Source organism: Anabrus simplex, chromosome 1 (genome assembly GCF_040414725.1).
Source record: "Anabrus simplex isolate iqAnaSimp1 chromosome 1, ASM4041472v1, whole genome shotgun sequence".
Taxonomy (NCBI): domain Eukaryota; kingdom Metazoa; phylum Arthropoda; class Insecta; order Orthoptera; family Tettigoniidae; genus Anabrus; species Anabrus simplex.
In genome coordinates, this window is record NC_090265.1 from 160,483,691 (window position 1) to 160,504,774 (window position 21,084).

Consider the following 21,084-nt stretch of genomic DNA (forward strand, 5'->3'; position numbering starts at 1 on the left):
CGAAAGGGATGAAAGTTGGGGAAAAAACAGAGACGGCACGGACGAATAATTGATGTTTATTTCAAACCGATATGCAGGTTACACAATGCGCACGGCATCGACTCAGTAGGATATAGGACCACCGCGAGCGGCGATGCACGCAGAAACACGTCGAGGTACAGAGTCAATACGAGTGCGGATGGTGTCCTGAGGGATGGTTCTCCATTCTCTGTCAACCATTTGCCACAGTTGATCGTCCGTACGAGGCTGGGGCAGAGTTTGCAAACGGCGTCCAATGAGATCCCACACGTGTTCGATTGGTGAGAGATCCGGAGAGTACGCTGGCCACGAAAGCATCTGTACACCTCGTAGAGCCTGTTGGGAGATGCGAGCAGTGTGTGGGCGGGCATTATCCTGCTGAAGCAGAGCATTGGGCAGCCCCTGAAGGTACGGGAGTGCCACCGGCCGCAGCACATGCTGCACGTAGCGGTGGGCATTTAACGTGCCTTGAATACGCACTAGAGGTGACGTGGAATCATACGCAATAGCGCCCCAAACCATGATGCCGCGTTGTCTAGCGGTAGGGCGCTCCACAGTTACTGCCGGATTTGACCTTTCTCCACGCCGTCGCCACACTCGTCTGCGGTGACTATCACTGACAGAACAGAAGCGTGACTCATCGGAGAACACGACGTTCCGCCATTCTCTCATCCAAGTCGCTCTAGCCGGCCCCATGCCAGGCGTGCACGTCTATGCTGTGGAGTCAATGGTAGTCCTCTGAGCGGACGCCGGGAGTGCAGGCCTCCTTCAACCAATCGACGGGAAATTGTTCTGGTCGATATTGGAACAGCCAGGGTGTCTTGCACATGCTGAATAATGGCGGTTGACGTGGCGTGCGGGGCTGCCACCGCTTGGCGGCGGATGCGCCGATCCTCGCGTGCTGACGTCACTCGGGCTGCGCCTGGACCCCTCGCACGTGCCACATGTCCCTGCGCCAACCATCTTCGCCACAGGCGCTGCACCGTGGACACATCCCTATGGGTATCGGCTGCGATTTGACGAAGCGACCAACCTGCCCTTCTCAGCCCGATCACCATACCCCTCGTAAAGTCGTCTGTCTGCTGGAAATACCTCTGTTGACGGCGGCCTGGCATTCTTAGCTATACACGTGTCCTGTGGCACACGACAACACGTTCTACAATGACTGTCGGCTGAGAAATCACGGTACGAAGTGGGCCATTCGCCAACGCCGTGTCCCATTTATCGTTCGCTACGTGCGCAGCACAGCGGCGCATTTCACACCATGAGCATACCTCAGTGACGTCAGTCTACCCTGCAATTGGCATAAAGTTCTGACCACTCCTTCTTGGTGTTGCATTTGCTCTGTCAGTCAGTGTATATCAGCAAGGGTCAAGGGCAATCGTTTAAAGTTGAAGGACTCTATCTTCGGAAACGGTGCTTCTCTTATGGTCAAGTGTACGTGGGGTGTTCAAGAGTTAGAACGGCAAATAGAAGGACAATTAAAATGGTTTATCCTATAAGTTCTGCTATATTGGTTTAATATTATCTGTACCATCCACCAACCCGGTACATTTTAAGCATTGGAATTAACAATAATTTTAAAACTAAACCTAGCAGTTTCCCGCTGGCTCCGCCTGCAACGTACAAAGTATGGTGGTGTTCGTTAGTATCCTCACGGATGTATTTGCAAAATTTCGAGTTAATGAAATAAAGCACATGATCTTATGTGGTAATAGAATGTAATATTATGTCAACAAAACAGTTGAAAATACATCACACGAAGAAATTGAATTAAATGTTCCTTGGAATAACACTACGCGCCGAACTGTTAAAAAGTCCTTCAAAGACCTTCGTCATGGAGACAAATGTATTCATAACATTTCTCAGAATCTATCAATTTAAGTAGTTATTACCTAAAACGAAAGCGATTGATCCACTAAGTGTTTCTAGACCAAAAACGAACTGCGTACCTCAATCAGAACGAAAGATATGATTGCTTCAATGAGAAAAAAGTGTTGAAGAAATGAGACGTCAAATTGAATGTGCACTCATAACTTTCCTCAGAATCAACCTATTTGAATAGTTAAGAGCTGAAATTAAAGAGCTTGATCCACCGAGTGTTCTAAGGCCACAACAAACTCCGTACCTCAATCAGAACCAATGATATGATTGCTTCAAAGAGACAAAACAATTGAAAATGAAATAATTTGAGGAAGGCGGAAGTTAAATGATTTATAGTACCTGATGACAAATTTGTGCATGGATACCTTTTAGTTAAAAAAAGGAATGAAGGAAATCGACCAGATAGAACGGCCGGACTGACTGATTTTAATTTTCATAACTTTTTGAATATATAGATAATGCAATTAATGCAATTTATGTAAAAAACTATGTACGTTAATGAATATTTTAAATTGTTTTATAAATAAGCGGTTTTAACAACATCTAGATATTTAATTAATAATCGCGGGTGAAACTGCGGGTACATGCTAGTAAATAAATAAATATAACTTACTGTAATCTACATGATTCTATTTCCCTTCGTATGAAATATGAGATACCCATCAAACCTTAGACATTCTCTTGTTATACAATAATTAAGACCTGATTTTCTCACAAATTATCCACATATAAAGCAACGCTGCACTAAACGCCTTCAAACACAACCTTCTTGCATGAATATCAACGTCAGAAGTGACGAAACTCTTCTTTTACTGAAAAGCTCTTATTGATTTTACATTATTCTTGCTTCTACTACTATATGATTTTGATTTGATTTTCCACACATATATAAAATCTCAGTATTTTTCTTCATAATGTACCGTATCACCAGATCAGGTCCAAATAGCCCCAATTTATATAATAAGATTATAGCACCATGCAGAGCCCGAACTCCATGCTTTAGGAGAAGGCGACCCCTAGCGCAAGCGATTCCAACTGAGGTGCTCCCACGGCCCCGGCCGGCTCCGTCAGCAGCCCTGGTGCTGTGCTATAGCACCATTGAGGTGGTGGGGAAAGGACGGGAAGTGACAGAGGCAGAACCACAGGTCGTCAAGTCAGCGCGCAGCTTATGAAAACAATATTATTTATGACAGTTCTGTGAACACATAAACACACAATTTATTCTGTACATACTTTGCGTTTGCCTTAATGTACATTCAGCGTTTAAGTCGATTGCTGACATCGTTTTGCGGCAACTAATTAGTCAATAATGGGTACATACAATAGATTTTCCAGTAGAAATTCTAAGTACAGCCTCTAGGTCCACATCAGACAGAGAAGTCCTAGTTCCCCATTTATTTAAATTCAGAATTGAAAACACCTGTTTTTTTTTTTGCAATTTTCAGAGCAACAATAGCCCTTAACGTGCTCGAACTCCGCCTTCTAAAGTATTGGGTTCAAGTATCTGTGGGACAGGGAGATAAAATAATTAAAATAATTACCTTTGTGAGTTCTTTTTTGCAATAGGTCTTATGGCGATGATGGGATAGGAAAAGGCTATGTATGGAAAGAAAGCGGCCGTGGCCTTAATTAAGAAACAGCCCCAGCATTTTATTGGTTTGAAAATGGGAAACCACGGAAAACCATCTTCAGCGCTGCCGACAGTGGGGTTCGAATCCAATATCTCCCGGATGCAAGCTTACAGCTGAGCGCTCCTAACCGCGCTGCCAACTCGCCCGGTGTTTTTCCTTAGCAGCACATCTAAGTCTAATTCTAAGCAGTTCCTAATAATACAAAACCAAAAACGAAAACAAATATCCTAAATTGCATGTAAAACAATTCTTAATGACTAAGTTATTACGTATCTCTGAAGAACTTAGCAATTTGTTCGGTTCTTGCTGCGCCAACAATGTCATCATAGGTGGAAACATGTTTATTGTGGTAGTGTCGTCGCACGGTTGAAGACTTTACGCTTAAAATGACATGACAGGTTAAACACTGAGCTTTCCCTTCGGTATTGAGAACAAAATATGAATCCACCCATGAAGGATTAAACGACATTTTTGACGAAGGTGAAACCAACTGCTCCACTGTTCTATCGAATAGATTCCACTTAAAATGACACACACAGGGAGAGAATGAGAATGAATGTACTGTCTCTTACGCACACATGTGGCGACCACTGCGCGGGGTAGGTGGGGAAGGAGGGGAACGGTGCTGCTGAGTGCAGTACTGGTGCGCCTTAGCACTAAGGCCGCGTGCACACCGAGCGCGCTTCGCATAGTGTGTCGCGTGTAGCGTGAAATGCTATGCGTAGCGCAAGGCGTGCTTGCTGTTCACACCGAAAACTCTACGCCGTGCTCTCAGCTTAGTTTGGCACAAGGCGTTTTAGGGTGGTCACAAACTAATGCCGTTATCCAAGTACACTAGAAACAGTTTACTGATGGATAACAGTTACATAAAATTGAAAATTAGGAAAAAGAATCGAAAGTGGGTTCATGAATTTAATGAAGAACGAATTACGGTACTTTCAGAGAATTCCATCGTTTGCACAGAGATGCAAGACTTTATCGCGATACATTTTATGATTACTTAAGAATGACAAAAAAGTACCTTTCACCTTCCAAACCCTGCAACTGAAATGTGGCGTCAAGTAGCAGAGAAGTATTGGGAGAAATTCAATTTTCCTAATTGTCTAGGAGCACCGTGCAGCAAACACGTGGAAATTAAATTTCCGGCTAAATCACGCCCTTTATATAATAAATAGTATTTTGCAATATTGTTACAATTAGCATACACAATGAATCATCGTAACAAAAGTGGAGTAAATGTGTGCCAAATATAATTAATAAACAGAAATATTTACTTTCAAGCCCACTACTAGCCTGCAGAGTGATATTCTTCATGTTACCACCCTCCATTGGCAAAATTATAAACCGATATGACAGAGTGTGGAAGATTCTATGCACTTTGTCACAAAGTGTCCGGCTACATGCCTAAATGGTTACCGTACTGGCCTTTGGTCACAGAGTCCCGGGTTCGATTCCCGGCAGAGTCGGGAATTAGTAAATTGCATTGGCACGGGGGCTGGATGTATGTGTGTATTTATAATAATTTCATCTTCATCATGATGCAGGTCATCTACGGGTGTCAATTCAAAAGATCTGCACCTGGCAAGCCGAACTTCTCCTCGGACACTTCCGACACTTAAATCCACACCCAATTTCATCCTGTCACAATGTTAAGCCCAGTAAAGTGTGACAATAGAAGTAATATTACTGTATATGTTTACTGTAGGAATGCGATACAACTGTTGTAGATACTTAAGTCCACTTATTTTGCAAAACAGTTACATTTTTATAGTTTTTGTGTCTTGGGTTGCATATTTCTTCTCTTTGAAACACTGCATGAATAATTTCTTCTTCCATAGATTCAGAACCAGCTAGGTAACGCTAAGCAATTAACCAACATTGCGCGTTGTCTGGCGCTTCGCTTAGCTGTAAGATAGGCGTTCAGCGCAGCAGAGCGCGGACGGTGTGAACACCTGGATTACGAACAAAGCACTGGTTATGCTTAGCGTGACGCTTAGCGTTGAGCAACACGCGACACACTATGCGAAGCGCGCTCGGTGTGCACGCGACCTAAGTGCTCGAGTTGGAGAGGCCTGCCCTAGCGCAAGCTGCAGTCCTTGCGATTACTTGTGGAGACCCCAACGGGAAGCACGTTTTATTTCAAACTTACTCATGTGGACCCCGTAGATAGCATTACCACGCCAAGGAGAGTAAGAGAAAGGAGATCGAGAGACAGTGACAGAGAGGTTTGAATATGTCACATGAAGCGAGTGGTGCCAACTACACGTAGCCAAACACGAGCACTTCAGGCCTGACAGCAAGTTATTAGATCAAGTTATTTCCATCATTTGTTCAACACAAATATATATTGATTTCATTTATGGAGAACTATCTGCACCATTGCGGTGACAAGCAAGCAAGTTAATGGTTTACTCATTCAAATGTAAACAGCCGTTGAAGGAGACGCGGCCGGTACACAAAGACAGCCTGTAGAAACCCGGAGATGTACCGATCCTAACAGACACGAGCATATACTATAAAGGGGAGGCAGACGTGGGAGCAAGAGGCTAGTGACTGAAAGACCGGTGCAGAGTGTGTGTCGTTCGTATCGAACCTAGGACAATGTGCCTATAACATAGTGCCTCAAACAAAGCAATTAAAAAGTTTTAGATAAGAAATAAACTAGTTCGCCAGAGCATGCACTGTGAGTAGATGATACCTGAACTAGATCAAGTTCGTCAATGTAGTGAGGTTCGCGGAAAGTTAGATGCCAAATAAACTTGTTATGACCGGGTTTTCATACACCTAGTAGGCTCTACTCATGATCGAACTCATATCATAAGTAGGACATTACCTCAACAATCTCGCCTAGGTCGCAGCATTAAGTGCGTATACTAAAAGGCGGTGAAGAGGAATATTTTATTGCAGCACCCAGTATCCGACTTGCTGATGATCAAAACAAGAAGAAGACAACTATAATGGCATTCCCAGGAGTCGAGTACCAGGCTTCAAGATTCAAAATCTACAGCTTTAGGATGTGCTAACTCCACAACGTAACCCCGGAGGCAATGGCGGAGGATATCAGATGAGTTAAACAGCAATTTAAGCATGATTTATAGTAGTTGATTCGTCTCAAGGTCCTTTCAATAATGTAGATATATAAATATGTAAATTTCAATGCCTTAAGCATGTCTATAAGTGTAGATTAATTAATTTAACTTGGCGCTGACGGCACGCACCAGCCTTGTGTTTATTAGCTTTGCCTAAGATCGTTTGAGGGTAACGATAGTTTAATAGTTTTTACGTGTTTTGTGTGTAGATTTCTTAAGCGTCATTTTGGACGCTAGGATTGTATTGATGTTATCATTTCAGATAGATCTGGAGGTCCGCTCACCTCTAGAGTTTCGAACGGGGAGCCCGGTATTGAATACCACATACCGTTAGGATATGCATGATTTGCTTGGAGCATGTTTTTCAGTTTGCAGCAGGACCAGAGAGATATTTTCACCGTTGTAAATGAGCAAGGGTCTTTTAGGTCATTATGCAACGGACTGACCCGTGCCGAGTGTGAGATTAGAACCCAGAGAGGGTAGATGCGAGGCCAGAACGAGCCCAGATATGTGTGTGTGTATTACCGCCGTGAGAAATTAGTGGAATGAGCCGCGAGGAGGCTTAGATAATAGGCCAAGAGAGAGCCAAGATTCGAACCTGTGTATTCTAGAGGCGAGACGCGATGAGCCCTAATGACCGTAGGCCATCCTCAAGAGAGTTGCGATGTTCGTGTGAAGTGCAGGTTAATGTGAGCCCTGAATGCGGCATATTATGTGACACAATTTTGTTTGTGTGTCAGAACGGAATACAAAGGTGGCTTATTGTGCCGCTTTCTTTGTCAGTGTGATGGTAGTTGAATATCGCTCCGTAAGCCAAATGGAGGAAGGTCTGTTAAAGGAAGCAGGTAGTTGGAGACCTATGTCGGCTGCATGAGCTGTGGAGAATGAATTGGCGCGTACACATGATCCCGTTATTTCTTACCGGGCCAGAGGGGGTCTGTTCGCATTTTTATCTCCGCTGGTTATTTTCTCTCCACCGCTCATCTGATCTTGCAAAGTATTAGCTGGCAAGTACCTAAACTACGTGTGGAACACAGCTGGTGATATCCAGAGCCATAGAGGTCTTGCATCTGAGACCAGGATCTCAGACGAAGACACCAATTGTATTTGTTTGTTTTTCCTTTTGAGGAAGTGTCTTATTGCAACTTGTGTGTTTGTTTTTTGTACTTGTTATTTTTATCGTGTGCACCGTTGGGTTCCGTGGTTCAAATCCCGGTCACTCCATGTGAGATTTTTGCTGGACAAAGTGGAGATGTGACAGGATTTTCTCTCCGTACTCTGGTTTTTCCTGCCATATTTCATTCCAGCAACACACTCCAATATCATTTCATATCGTCTGTCATTCATTAATCATCGCCCCAGTGGAATATGACAGGCTTCGTCAGCCAGCACAATTCCTACCCTCACCGCAAGATAGGGGCTTCATTCATTCTATTCCTGACCCGGTCGATTGACCGGAAACAGGCTGTGGATTTTCATGTTCATTGTGTGTAGCGTTGTATAAATGGATAAATGGGCTACAGTGCGAGCTGAATTGTTGTTTATGAGGTTCCACTCGTCTTCAGTTTATCCGGGCGGACCCTGTGATAGTAAATTCAGTGATCTTTTTTGGGTATGTATGTCATTTCCAGGTTAGTGTTTTATTATTTGTGTACCGAGTAGATCCGATTTGTCTAACCAGTCTGAGATGTGCGAGTCTGTAATTATATTTCATGCGAATAGACGATTAAGATCGAGGCTCATGCCACCCGCAGTTAACTTAAACGATCCCTCCGTAAAATACAATCATACCACCGTATTTCCACACACGATGTTTGCAATTTGGGTTCGAGGCCCGTGTTTCGATTAACAATTTGTGACGACGAATTTCACTGTAAACTTTGTATCTTGATATTTTATTTTGGGAAATTATCATTCTTATCATGCTATTTTGTTAATAAATTTGTTCCACCCATTATTTCCACGACTTCTCATTTACGGAATATGTATTTTAGAACCTGTGCTATTGATTTAACTTGAGATAGACATTGCGACCTATTTATTTCACCCGAACGCTCCACGCAGGTTCTCCGCTGAGCTAGGCAAAAATTTGGGGACAGGGAAAGGTACAATATATTCATTTCTTATTTCCCACATCACTCTACTTCATTCGCCTGTACTTCTTTAAAATTTATTTTACATAATTTGCTTCTCATATTCCTCCCACATAAGACTGTATACAGATTATATCTAAGTAAAGTCCTAGAAGAAAACCATAATATAATTTCATCGATTGCAAATGTTAAAAACATTAAGTTCTTTAGGCTTTCCAAATCGTAAAAATGCCGGCGTTTCGCCCCAGTGTAGCAGTGTGCTCATCAGTTGGAATGCTACACCTTTCCAGGACGCAGGCTGCTGGTGCGCCGTTGAGGCACCACTGCAAGCCTTTTATGGAGGGCAATACAGTGACGGTGCACTAGGGGAAGCATGTGCTTTCCCTTGTATAAATGTCTGCCTATGGCGGAGGTAAGTGGATATTTGAAGTTATTGTCGGTAAATGTAATGTTAATTTCTACATTATTGCTTTTAATGATTATGTTATATTACTCGTATGCTATATCGTATTGCCATTTTTTATTCTTAATGTACCTACTTCCCTTTTCATTCTTTTTCTGTTATCGTAACATTTTTTTCGCATAAAATTTCCCATTTCTATGTCATTTCTTTTAATAGTTGGTTTTCACGTAATGGTTTGTTGTATTCTTTTGCTATGTGATTTATGTTTTAATTTTCATTTCGTTCTTATACTATAGTAAGCAAGCATTGCCACCGGGATATCTCCCAATTGTAATGTATTTGGTAATAAAAATATTGTTAAAGGAAAAACCAGCGCACTCTATCCCAGCCACTCGGGAAAGAAGCAAGTATTTTCGCAATCCACCTGCGCGGCAACAGCAGCTTCTCCGTACTGTACCAGTAAATATAGCCCGACTTGATCATTTATTTTAAGTTTGCATGAAGTATTTCTCAGCTCAATTCACAGGTAATTTATAGCTAGGGCTTGGTACAGGAGGAAGGATCATATCTACAAGAAAACTTGAAAATTTATTATAGAATGAAGGTTTATTCAGATAAATGCATGTTGACGTGCACATCACCTTACTGTAGATATTTGCTGTCTTCAACATCGCCTGTCAGGTAACCCGTACCTCCAGGTCACCATGATGAACTAGACTGGAACTCGTTCTGCAGGCTGCTCGCTTTACGATGAGATGGGCTGGAACACCCAGGTCGGCTTGACATGGGATCGAACTTGAACCACTGAAGTTCTGGACGGTCTCCGACGTTCTTCGACGATGTTGTGGGGTAATCACTCGTGACTTTACTCACACGAGTGTCCACAAATGCACAGTCCCCCGACACATATGTTTAACAGCACTGTTTAATTCAATATGGCCATGATATGCAGTCGAACTCTACTAATCCCTTGTAGACATAATTTATAAGTCCATTAAAGATGAAGATGCGGATAGCATCGAGTTTAGAAAGAAATAAAGCACGTTCATGAATAGAAATAATGAAACTGAAAACTGTTCACGCACTAGGCACAGTTCGTGGTGGCTTTCCACTAAATCAGGTCGCACATGACATTGAAATAAATGTATGACTGCTCAAGAGTTCATCAAAGACACGGCTATCAGTCATGCAATAATAATGAACACTTTGATGTAGAAATAAGATTGGAAATGATTAAACACAGTTCGTGGTTACTTTCCGCTGAAAGATGGTCGCAATTGGTATAAAATAAAATATGCGACTGCTCAAGAGTTTATCTGAAGACACTGCTGCTGTCAGTAACTCACTAACAATCAAACACTTCGAAGAAGAAATAATGCACAGTTCAGAAGGTTGTTCAGTTTGAATCGAATAACATTCACTTCAACTAATAAAATAAGAAAATAAGCAAGTTACCAAGTGCAGTTGTACATTAACACAGTTTGAATTGACTATCATTCAGAATGAACCACTTGTGTCGAAGCACACCAGTATACCTTTTACAATAGGTAATCACTTGCCTTTATATTAGTGGGAAAGTGTGAACACTTTCAAGAACACTCTTCTTTAACAATGAAGTTACGCTGACTGAGATTTTAAAAGCATATCACAGTTAATATTATATTGCAGTAATGTCACATTGAAATTATCAATACTTGTTCAGGCACTAAGTTCCACAATGGCAACGTGGTAATAAACTAAGTTCCACAATCATGAAAGTAGGTCACATCGAGAAGTTTCTACATGCGCACAGATTCTAAGTTCAACTCGACTGTTAGCCCCTACGACCACTATAAAACTTGTCACAATTAGAGTTTCAACACGTGCACAGATTCTAAGTTCAACTCGACTGATATACTCTCCACCATAAAGACTTTCTATAATTTGAACTTGAACACGCGCACAAATTTTAAGTTCAACTCGACTGTCAGAGTTTAAGTCCACTACGAAGACTTCGTATTATTTGAGGATAGACTTGGTCAGCATTTCGACGAACAGTATTGATGCAGCATGGCGAGTCAGACTGGACTCCCACCTGTGACTGACTGATTCAGGTCAGGTGAGCTCGCCTTATATTCTGGTTGGGCTCCTACGTCATCAGATAGCGTGATATCTTTGAAGTTGTTTATCTCCAGAATACCTCGACGGATTTGCTTGAGATTTATACTTGGAGACGTTTATATGATTCTCTTCAAAATGACGTGTCTCTCGAGCTGCTGCGATTATTATAATAGAAGTTTTAAACATTTTCAAATCGAATGTTCACGAAGGGGTGACCTTTCTGGAACACGCCAGGCCAGGCAGACTATTCGTGACGCGTCAGGCGGGTGGCCTATCTTGTTCCTGCAGTTACGTCACACACACACACAGCTGTCGCTGGCTCAAGCCGGCTCGCCTCGCCGAAACAAAATTACTACTACAATAAACCGAACAACCATAGAAACATCTATGATTTACTGTAAATATATTTTTCTACTGCAAACGACTTCTTACAAATTATAGGCCACATATTTTGAAACGTGTCAGCACTTTGAAAGTCCTAATTGGTAGGAAATCATGAGTTAAGTTCCACACAGAAAAACAATTAAGAGAAAATAAGAAGTGGTCGGTACATTTTATCGGATGGCAGCTTATGATTCTGAGAAGTTATTTTAAGTAAATAAATTGAATATATTTGTATAAATGTTTAACATATCATGATCTTAACAGTAATCTTCCAATTCTCAAACATACTTTTTAGAAACGGCGGGATATCCAAAGCGAATTATAAAATATATTTTAAGTATATACCCTGCTCTCACACGAAACAATTCAGGTCGAGTATTTAGAGGCAACTGTCAACTTCTCTTTATCAATACAATTCAATTAGAAATCAAGGACAAAATTAAATTGAAGAGTACTTTGCCAATCCAGAGAAACATAGAATGATAAAAAAATTAGGCTTACTTCATTGATTTGCATTGCTAACTGAATTACAACTTCAAAATCTTAAGAAACGTGCAACAACTCATTTTAGGTCACGATGTGAACATCCAAAAGAAAAATGTGAACTAGAACAATGTGATCAATTTAATGACAATACTGAATTAACTCATGACATTGATTCCGAGGATAGAAATGCTTTCCAGATTTTACTAAGAAACCTGTATTAAGGCAACATTTAATAAACTAGAAACTGTGATGGTGAAGATGAAGGTAATGCTGATATATTTACAACTTTAGATGATACTTTTTTAAGCAGAGTGAATATTGTTCATTGTTATACGCTTTTAACTATATAGCCTATATAGGATAAATGTAAGGGGAAATTAAACCAACAAGCGATTCGTTTAATGAATTTGCATTCTTTGCGGTTTCCATTTTCAAACGTGGGCGTGACAAAGGAAGAAATGTTGTCAAATTGATTGGGATATTGCTTGATTACTGAAGAAATGCGAGGCTGACTGTTGTACCGTACCTAAAACCGAACTAAGTAAAAGACTATGGATAATTTAGATTGTGGTAATTATTTAAGAGCTTCATTTCACTTTAAGTTAGGGGCGATGGCATTGATGGTAGATCCTTTAAAACAATAATAATAATAATAATAATAATAATAATAATAATAATAATAATAATAATAATAATAATAATCATCATCATCATCATCATCCTCTTCCTCCTCCTACTAACCAAATACAATTCCAGATTTGAGACAGCTACTAACTGAAGCTTGCAAGTGGCATTACATTATATACTAAGTTTTGTATCATCGAAATGAAGAATATTTTTCAAAATTACTAGCACATTTGTACCCATACGTGCATTTTTTCATTGTTTCGCGATACATTAAGACAAATTTCAACAACACCATTGAATGTCTATGTGAAAAAACTTGTAGGGGGTCCTTTGTCTGTAATTTCGTTTCCTTTGCCAATTTATCAGATATTTGTCCGATTTAGGTTAACTCAAGACCGAATCAGTGGTTTTAATTTTTCGTGCATGTTTGACTGTGTGTTTCACAATTGCGGCGAAAAGGCTAGATAGATCGCAACCAAACTTTATATTTAGAGTATACTCATCTCAGGTAAGGTTTTAATATGCGCATGATTTAAAGATCTCTGAATAGAAAGGGGGTTTATATGAAAACCAGAACAGTTTTCTTCCATTTTCCCTTATGCTACTGATTTTCTGTAAAATCCGTGGATAATATGTGAAACGTCCCTTCATTATAAACGACTTTAAATATGCACATAAATTCGCTTACTCTTCAAATGACGGAGGAAATTTCTCATGCTCTGCATTGAGTGACCGACAGACTGACAACGAACCTACAGGTTATCATGACAACGTCGCTAACTGCTTGCCAGCAGGGAAGTATCGTATTGCCTTTTCTGTCATCACTCCTGTGAACTCGTGGTTGTTTCTTGGGTAGAAAGCAAGAAAGACGTCAATCGGCCATTCTGCGGGATATTGGCGGAATACCATTGGAGGTTAAAATCGTCCTCGAATCGCACTAAGGGGCGTTGTTAGTATTTGAACAGTACCGTGGAGTGTATCCCATTATTTCACACCGTAAGGCGTTTTCTGGCATTTGCTATAATTTTTACTGTATTTCTATTCTACTTCCATTTTCCGCTTTAATTTCTTGCCCCTTCATTGCCTATTTAGGCTTAAGTAATAACACCATCAGTCATATTCTTACCTGTTTACCTAAGAGTCCCTGCATGTAAATTTCTCCTCTTTTACCGCTTTCTTATATCCGTAACTCATACCCTCTCAATTTATTTAGGGGCATTTTATTTTCCAATACATCCACTTGGTAATTACATATTTGTCCTATACGGCTGTTCTCAGTTATAATCCTATTTTCTATTTCGACTTCCTTAACTTTGTTACTTTCTTCCTTAATTACTCCGTATGTATGCGAGTGCTAATCCCGAAACCTGGACATTCTTTCCTTTGAGGAATAATTCCGAGCTGTTCAATTAAATGTCAAAATATGGGTGCAGTTTTAATGACGGTGCAGAACTTCCTCTTGGGATAATTAGTTGCTAAACGGTAAGTCGTATCATAAACAGCTAGAACAATCGCCATTCAATTTGGAGAGATCTACAGTTTTGGTCCTATGATCTTTTGTCGTATCTCTATAGCTCATACGTTATATAGAGCTGTATTTCTCAATTTCAAGTTTATTTTGTACTTTTAAGAGTACATGTTGTCGTTTGACACACTTATAGGAAAGGTAGAATCATCACATTCGGCACGCAAATTTACACAACCAGTGGCTATATGTTAGTAAAATTTCATGATTCCAGCTGTCACATGTGTATCAAAGTAATTTATGTGAAAACTGTATCAAATTTCACCCTATTCAATTACCCTAACTCAATCTAATCCATAAATATAGGAGATAGGAGATAATTCCATAGGACCAACAATGTAGAACACTAAAGCGGGCGTCTGATGGTGAAATCCGTTTGTCGATATGTCATACAGTTTCACAGCAGTAACTCTCGAAATAAAGGTCTGCAAGTTATAAACGTGTCCATGGTCATCTGTATAAATACAATTGTAGAGGGTCCGCTGTCTGTAATTTCGTTTGTTTTGCCAATTGTTCGGATATATATCCGTTTTAGGTTAACTCAAGGCCGAATCAGTGGTTTTTATTTTACGTGTCTGTTTGTTCCATCATCACGGCGAAACGGCTAGATAGACCTCGACCAAGCTTCATATTTAGAGTATACTCATCCCAGGGAAGGTTATGAAATGCTTATGATTTAAAAATCTTTGCATCGACGGGGGTTTATAGGATAACCAGAACAGTTTTCTTCCAATTTCTCTTATACTATTGATTTTCTGTAAAATCTGTGGACTATATGTGAAACGTCCCTTCATTTTAAGCAACTTTTGTTATGTACATAATTTAGATTACTCTTCAAATGATGAAGGACTTTACTATTTAGTGCGGGTCTCATGCTCTTCATTGAGTGACCGACCGACCGACAACGAACCTACAGGTTACCATGGCTACGGCTCTGACTGCTTGCCTCTAGAGAAGTAACTTATTGCTATTTTCGTCATCATTCCTGCAAACTCGTGGTCGTTCCTTGGATGGAAAACAAGAGAGACGTCAATCGGCCATTCTGTATGCGACTGCTAATCCCGAAACCTGGACCCCATTTTTCTGAGGAAAAATTCCAACCTGTTCAAATGCATAAATTTGGCCCCGGAAAATAATGAAATATGGATGCATTTTAATAACGGTGGAGACCTTCGTTTCTGGGTAGTTGGTGGCTAAACGGTAAGTCGTTGTACAAAACAGATATAACAATCGCCGTTCAATTTGGAGAGATCTGTAACATTGATCCTATGATTTATTTTCGTGTCTCGGTTGTTGATATGTTAGATAGCGCTGCATTTCTTGATTATAATCAAATCTCTCCAACTTGATTATGATTAGCATTAGGAAGTAGGGCCTGTCTTTATAATGAAAACTCTCCATCTCTACTGTGAATGGCAGTTGTAAAGTGAGCTTGGCGTTATAGTAGAAACTCCTGAAATCGACTGTGATTGGCAGTAGGAAATGTGGCCCACCATTTTCAACAAAACTTCTACAATGCCTACTTTCAATGGAAACAACGTGTGGCGTCCTCCCTGTTTTGTTTCTCGAATATCGCTAAGAGACATACAATTTAATATAATCTTAATCACTGCCTTTGCAGTAATTTAATGAGAAATCCGTATACAATTTAGAAAATTGTAGCGAGCCACAGGTTCATTTGCGAGTTGGTAAATATAATTTGTCAACGAATCAATTCGATCTTTAGATAGTGTTTACTTGTAAACTAAGAATAGAGAGAAAATTTTACATCAAACGAACTTTCACCAACTTATATTTTTATTGATGCAAAATACACACGGCTGAATCTACAAATAGTATTCTGCTAATTCTTTCGTTTATAACAGCATATAAAAAACTCAAAATTGTTACATCTTCTGCCTTGGAAGAAGATGGAAGCAAGGAAGGCTCTCTGTAGAGAATACTTTATGTACAAACAGAAATACAGATGCACAGAGAATTGTTCATCAAATGAATGAAAAACTACCTCAAACTTATTTCTACTCAATTATGTCATCTTAACTTTGGCCTCCTTCATTGTTAATATAACACATCTTGTCCTTGTACATACGGTTGTCATCATACAGTATATCATAATCCCTTTACACATAGGATACCTGGTTATTTCTATGTTAACATGAAGTGAATCATCCGACTGTTTTGTGCTTATTCTTTTGCTTATAAAAATATTGTTCACAAACTGCCCAAACCGTTTCGGTTCTCTTGGCCTGGAGTACGTTGGAAGCAAGACATTTTTATTATTTAAACACTAAAAGTACAGAGATAGAATTATATATCAAATTAATTATTTAGCCAATTTATTTGGGCCGCTGACCTAGATATTAGGCAGTTTAAAACAACAAATATTATCATTAATTGGGATCACTCTTTTGCTTATAAAATACGAAGGGCCGTACTATATTGTTTTACACTTTATTTTTTCTACCCAAATGAAGTACCTACATTACACATCAGTTGTTACGTCCACCTTCCCAACATAATCTCCTTGTAACTTTTGCGATCGATGTTTCAGTCTATCCAGACCTTGCTGAAACCACTCTTCCGATGTGCTGCGTACCATTGCATCGCCAGCTGTGTCCAGTTCTGCAAAATCCGCAAAACGGCGACCACGCAGAGGTTTCTTCATTGCCCCGAACGGGTGATAATCACTTGGTGCCAAGTCGGGAGAGTATGGTGGCTGTGGCAACACCGTGAATCCCATTTGATCAATGCCCGCTGTGGTCTCTCGGCTAGTGTGGGGCAGGGCATTGTCATGTTGCAGAAGTACACCTTTAGCCCATTTTCCTGGACGATTAGTTTGAATGGCACAACGTAAGCGCTTAAGGGTTGCCACATATACTGCACTGTTAATTGTGGCCCCATATTCCAGCCAGTCAATGAGGATGATGCCCTTTGTGTCCCAGAACGCTGTCGTCATTCGCTTGTCAACTGATGGCACTGTTCGACATTTCTCTGGCGGCGGATTGCCCCTATGCTCCCATTGCATCGATTGCTGTATCGTTTGTAGCTCATGGTAATGGAGCCATGTCTCAGCACCAGTCACAAGCCTAGCCATGAAGTCGGCTGGATATTCATCATGACATTGCAAAAGTTCTCTGTACACGTCCACACACCTCTGCTTTTCGTCTGCAGACAAAAGTCTAGGCACCCACGTAGATGACGCGTTCCCAACTGTAAGTGGCCGTGCACGATCCGCTTTTTTTTTTTTTTGCTATTTGCTTTACGTCGCACCGACACAGATACGTATTATGGCGACGATGGGATAGGAAAGGCCCAGGAAGTGGAAGGAAGCGGCCGTGGCCTTAATTAAGGTACAGCCCCGGCATTTGCCTGGTGTGAAAATGGGAAACCACGGAAAACCATCTTCAGGGCTGCCGACAGTGGGGCTCGAACCCACTATCTCCCGATTACTGGATACTGGCCGCACTTAAGCGACTGCAGCTATCGAGTTCGGTGCACGATCCGCTGCAGGGTGTTTCGTCTAATTCCTGTGGCTGCCTCCATTTCCGTAAATGTGATGCATTTGTTTCTTTGGATGGCCTGGTTGACCCGGGCAATGTTGGCTGGTGTTGTCACTCTCACATTCCTTCCAGAACTGGTTCCCTTGTCCACCGATGTGCGCCCTGTTTTTCAACCTTCCACCCAGTTGTAAACTGACATGCGTGACGGCGCATGTTCTCCACAGACTACCACCAAGGGCCGACGAATTTCTACAGCTGTCACGCCTTCTATCCATAGAAACTAAGTCGTATAGCGCTGTCCCTGACGGTTGCTTTCCATGTTGTCTGCTCCTACGCTCACAGTGTTGTTATGAAATGACTATGACGATTGCATTCGTCGGCCCTTGTGCGTGTGCTGCTACCAAACGATGGAACAAGACACTAGTTACACGTCACCACCTTCAAAAGTGAAATGCAAACCATACTCGGACGTAAAGAAAAAAAAAAATAGAACAATATACTACACCCCTCGGATTATTAACAAAGTAGGTATACAAAACTATCTTCTTAGTCTGGTATAGAGTGCATTTTTGTTTCTGCATAAATTTACTTCTAGCATCCAAGAAATCAATCATAATATTAACACTATTACTCTTGAAATATACCCGAGCTCAATAGCTGAAGTCGCTTAAATGCGGCCAGTATCCAGTATTCGGGAGATAGTAGGTTCGAACCCCACTGTCGGCAGCCCTAAAAATGGTTTTCCGTGGTTTCCCATTTTCACACCAGGCAAATGCTGGGGCTGTACCTTAATTAAGGTCACGGCCGCTTCCTTCCCACTCCTAACCCTTTCCCGTCCCATCGTCGCAATTAGACCTATCCGTGTCGATGCGACGTAAAGCAACTAGCAAAAAAAAAAAAAAAAAAAAAAACTCTTGAAATACTAAGCTAGTTCTCACTCTTAGTATTACTTACTAAAGGGGAATTAAACAATCTGTCAGTGATAGAAAACACTAGCAGATAAAGGTTTGTCTGATTCCGTTCGTAATGCAGCACATATACCATATTTTTGTTTAAAAAACGCTTAGGCCTATGTACGTAACGGATACGCGTGCAATGTAACTAAAATACTTAGCAATAATTACAGAATACCCCAACTTTTCCCGTTAGATAATGACATTCATTTCGTACCTTTCGACTCTTATGAAGCCTGACTAGTATAAAACTTCGCTTTGATGTCCCACAAGAGCTTACTTTGTGTAGCTCTCTTCTTTCACTCATTTGCTAGCCTTAAAAAAACGTTCTGTGGTGTGTTTCGCACTCGACCCGTTTGTTCTCAGTTCTTGCTATTCTCCAACACGACTTTCTAATTACCTCATTACTGCATGCTAATCCAATTAGAGATTGCATTGTAGCCTTTATCTCCTCTTGCTTTGCTACAGAGCCACATAAAAAGTACTCAAATGTAAACAGCCGCTCCTTGACCTAATTCTTAACAAAATATTCTTTAGCCTGTATTGTCCCTCTAAATCAGCATTGATTGGGTGTTGAAATTGATCAATTTACTGTAACAGTATCAAATTACATTGTCGGTTTCCGTTGGGATGAAATGTTGTAAACTGTTATAAATGTATTCGTATTATGTTGATGACATGCTCGTAATGACCAACTGTGTCCAAAACTTGCAATTTGAAACTTGAGATGAAATATAACGATTGTGAAATGACAAATCGTTATTCATATGATTGGAACAATATCCAGTAGGAAGTTAGGAGTCGAATATCAATTGCTAAAATCCGCAATGGCACAGTTGATAAAAGTATGTAAGAGCTATAATATTGCTGTAATTACTAAAATGCACCTCTTCGACACTGTAGTGGTTTCCATCTCTCTCTATGCAATGGATTGTTGGTCAATAACTACACCATATCGATATCCTTGAAGGGTCCTTTCTGTTGGGCGAGAATGCTGAGTGGACTGCTAGAGAACTACTAGGTCAATATTAAACCATTAATCCTTCTTACTGTCAACTACCGTGACGTAATCCTCGTTGACGCAACTAAGTAACAAACCATAGAACTGCAGTGAGCTTTGAACTGTTGCCTCAGATTCATTTCCAACTTGAAATACAACCTGCATAGTACCTGTTTCGAACCGTCAAGCACTTTGTTGACTAAAAAAGCTGAGAAAGACATACATATCACATACGTGCATTAATATACAAAATCCTACATAGCTCCTCGCCTCAGTACACACTATTAAAATTTCTCTCCTTTCATAACAGTAACAATTGTGCTGGCTGCACTCCTCTCATTCCTCTTCAGCGTTCATCTGTGTATAACAACTCTTTTATAGTGACCGGTTCCAGACTTTCGAATTCCTTCCGGTCAGTATCAAGGACAGTGATTCTTCTTCTTCTTCTTCTTCTTCTTCTTCTTCTTCTTCTTCTTCTTCTTCTTCTTCTTCTTCTTCTTCTTCTCATTCTTCTTCTTATACAACCGATTTTCCCATACATGTGCGGTCGTGGTGCGAACTGCGTCGCAAATGTGGATTTGGCCACGTTCTACGACAGGGAGCCCTTCCTGACACCAACCCTATATTGTGTGTTTCTGTGGTGGTTGGTAGTGTGGCGTGTTGTCTGAATATGAAGAAGAAAGTGCTGAGACAAACACAAACACCCAGCCCTCGAGCTAGAAGAATTAATCAAATGCCATTAAAATCCCCGACTCGGAACCCCGGACCCTCACCGAAGGCCTCAATGCTGACCATTCAGCCAAGGAGTCAGACAGTATCAGGAATAGCGATTCATTACCTGATCTCAAAAGATATTGCCGATATTATATGTTGAAAGGTACCGGACAGTATCAGGGATAGTGATTCATTAGCTGAACTCAAAAGATGTTGCCGATGCTATATGTTGAAGGCTATCGGAAAGTATCGGGAATAGTGATTCATTAGCTGAACTCAAAAGATGTTGCCGATACTATATGTTGAAAGCTACCGGACAGTATCAGGGATAGTGATTCATTAGCTGAACTCAAAAGGTGTTGCCGATACTATATGTTGAAAGCTACCAAACAGTATCAAGGATAACGTTTCACCGACACAGATAGGTCTTATGGCGACGATGGGACGGGAAAGAGCTAGGAGGGGGATGGAAGTCTCAGTGACCTTAATTAATGTACATCCCCAGCATTTCCCTCGTGTTAAAATGAGAAATCATAGAAAATCATCATCCGGGCTGTCGACAGTGGTGTTCGAACCCACTATCTCCCAAATGCAAACTCAAAGCTGCGCGCTCCTAACCACACGACCAACTCACTCGGTACCTCAGATTCTATCAAATCACTTATAAACATGCGAAA